Here is a 3,681-nt window from a genome sequence, read left to right on the forward strand (position 1 = left end):
TGGTGATTGGAAGAATTGTTATGTTTTCTTCTCGGTTGTCCAATATTTTTCATTTTCATTTATGGGTTGGATGTTATTTTATGTTCTACGTAGTTTCTGTTTAAACCTGTTTGTCAGCATTTCTATAAGGCACAGACAGAGGGTGCTAGGTCTCTAAAAACGCACTCGATCAATGATACCTGCTGCATCTGGAGTCCAATAGGAAATCAAGCAGTACAGAGTTGTATATGTTCAACTCTCTTTTTTTTTATATTTATTTGAAATAATTCAGAATTTTAAGAAAATACCTTACCAACTAACTAAACCAGACCATGAACATGATTTGGGGCATAATAGATGCATTATTTGTTGATGATAATATTTGAATATTTCTATTGTCTATTGGAAATTGGTTCAGAACAGTAGCAACATCATAGATAGATAGAGAGAGAGAGAGAGAAATTAAATTATTCATTATATCCTCAATATAAAATATTTTATAAAATAAGCTGTTTCAAGAGAAATAAGCCTATTGCTGTTGTAAACCCATTATAGATTCAGGTTGTTTTTATCATGAAATCATTTTATTTATTTATTAATTCATTCATTAAAAAAAAAATTATGTGGCCAAGCTTGTACACGTGCAGTAGTTACAATGAACATCAAATAATAAACACTATTATTATTATTATAAATCTATATTATTATAATATAATTCAAATCACCACCAGTCATTCATTACGATCTATTTATTCCGTGTGTTAATTTTTGTATATTTCAGTAACAGTATTTTCAATTAGTTATTTTTTTGTATATTTTATATCAGTGCTCATGGTCATGACACTACAAGTTTATTAGAAAATGAATTTAATACTGATATTTCTGCTTCTAAATGATATGACAGGCGATATGATATGATATGATATAAATATATAATACTATTATATGCTACATAATGCATAAAGCGATAATAACATAGGCCTATATTTAAAAAGTTTCATTGTTACAGTCTTTACGTTGGTCACAGAATGACCCGGATGAATAATTATGATTCACTCCAAGCTTCTCATGGTTGTTCTTCTCCTTTCATCATGAAGCGTCAGCGGGTGTGTGAAGGGTGCAGCTTGTGGATCTCCGTCAGTCGGGCAGGGAAGGGTTAATGTTACAGTACAGATACAGGACTGTGAGCCGGTGTCTATAGGCTGCTCGTGCTCACTCGCTCCATTCAGTACTCGCTGCATGCTACTCTACTTTCCCCATTCCCACAGTGGGCACCAAAGAAGAGCTCTGCACCTGCTCTACACCTTCCAGCATGGATGCGCTAAAATCCGCCGGGAGAGCAATAATCAAAAGTCCCGGAGTTCCGCGGCACACATGGGGAACGTCCAAGCATGAAAGTGAGTAACCTGCGTTTATCTCTGTTTACATATACTGAATACAACATGCATCAGTGCTGATGATCACGCGATGCTCTGATAACACTGTCTTCCTCAAGCTACCTGAACATCTTTCATATGTCGTTTTACTGTAATGTGATATATATATATATATATTTATTTATTTATTTATATAAAATAATTTTTTATTAATGCAGTGCTTTTTGCTTAAATATTCATATAGCTAGCTTTTATTTGTCTCTGCATAGTGTGAGATACTCTTCTGTGAATTGCAATTGTGAATTGTTTAATTGCACATCTACAGTTAATTCCAATTAGAAATTTTGCAGTGCATTGGATTCTTGCCCAATGTTGACCCTACAGATAAAAGTCTGGCCACTGTAAAAAGATCCTCACTTTTTCCCATGTGTGTAAGAAAATCCAAATTAGATTGCATAGATGTTACCACTGAACTGTTCAAGGTTGACTGGGTTTATGAAATGTGTTGAAACTTGGTCAGGCTCGGAGAGACACCTGGCCACGCTGTGCAAATAAAATCACAGTTCCAACTTTCACACTCTCACTGACTCCAAATCACACTTCATCCATTTATGTTTTAATGATTGAATCAGTTGGCCGGTGCTGTCAGCTTTTGATCTGTCAGGAGGATGAATCGAGTGCTCTTGTATGGAAAAGAGGGCAGTGGTTTTATGAAACAGCCCGTGTCACATCAGCGGTGACAGACAGGAGCCTGAGGCTCGACACACTGTCATTCTGATGTGTGAGATGTGAAGTTCATGAGGCACTCTGGGGACAAAACATCCTCATTCCCACTTGAACTGTGTGCCAGGCATACAGCTGGAGGAAGTCTGCTTGTCTCTTGTTGCTGAGAGTATGTATATTTTCTAAAAACCAAGAAAATTAGCATAATAAATTATTTAAATCAACAGTTGTGTCTTGGGAATTTAGATGTGCTCCCTTTGGATTAAATATTAATGATTTGATGGCTGTCTTTCTAGCAATGGTTTGTATTTCAGAGACAGAGTGAGAAGGAAGGCATGATTTCTCACAAAGGACTATTATATAGAAACCTAAATCTTGAAGACGATGCCAGTTACATTTTTTTAAAAGAATAGTTAAAAAGTAAAAATTCGATTGTCATTTATTCACCCTCATGTCATTCCAGACCTGAATGCAAAGAAAGAAGATATTTTGAAGAATGTCTCTCTTATTTTTGTACATGAATAAAAGTCATTGGGATTCAAACCAAAGAAATGAATGCTTTTATTTAGCAAGGACACATTCAATTGATCAAAAGTGATAGTAAAGACATTTACAATGTTACAAAAGATTTCTATTTCAAATAAATGCTGTTCTTTTGTATTCATCAAATATTCCTAAAAATATGTATCGTGGTTTCCACAAAACTGTTTTCAACAGCTCAAATGATTCAGCATTGATAATAGTAAGAAATGTTTCTTGAGCAGTAAATCAGCATATTAGAATAATTTCTGAAGGATCATTTGATACTGAAGCCTAAATTCAGCTTTGCATCACAGGAATAAATTACATTTGGAAAATATATTAAAATAGAAAACAGTTGTTTTAAGTTGTAATAATATTTCCCAATATTTCATTTTTTACTGTATTTTGATCAAATAAATGTAGCCTTGTGAGAATAAGAAAATTCTTTCAGAAGCATTAAACAAATCTCACCAACCCCAAACTATAAAGTGTAGTGTATGTACAAAAAAATAGACATTTTTAGCCTATGTGTTTGAAACACTCAGAGCATGCAGTTTTGAAAACGATTAAACTTTTGTGCTTTCATAAAAAAAAAGTGAAATTAAATATTTTTAACTCAAAGGGGAGCAGATTCAAGTACAGCATACAAACAAGTGAATAATGAATAGTTTTTGGGCTGGTCTGATGAATATTCATGGGAGGCTGGTGTTGTCTCTCAAGTGTGCATTTGACTTGATGAAGGTCAGAGTTTTCACTGGCACTCATTAAAAGTGAAATTTCATGTTTTATTTTACCAAAAGAGAATGTTCAACCTAAAATATCACGTTTGGCCTCCTATAGATGCTGTCTTTTTTTCAGAGAGTTGGTGTGTGTAATATCATGCACATAGAGAGATGTCACTATCAATTCTCGTTGTGTCATTAAAATAACATTGACAGTTCCAAAGGTCACATTAGTTGCTGCAAGTGTTAGATGCCCTTCCCATTTTTTACACTGCAAGCTTTTGCAATTTCTAGTGTAATAACCCCTCGGTGGGAAATAACAGGCTTGAGCAGTAACTTCCCTGCTGATAATGTAGACA

The sequence above is a fragment of the Sinocyclocheilus grahami genome, unplaced genomic scaffold (assembly GCF_001515645.1).
Source record: "Sinocyclocheilus grahami isolate Dianchi unplaced genomic scaffold, SAMN03320097.WGS_v1.1 scaffold799.1, whole genome shotgun sequence".
Classification (NCBI taxonomy): Eukaryota; Metazoa; Chordata; class Actinopteri; order Cypriniformes; family Cyprinidae; genus Sinocyclocheilus; species Sinocyclocheilus grahami.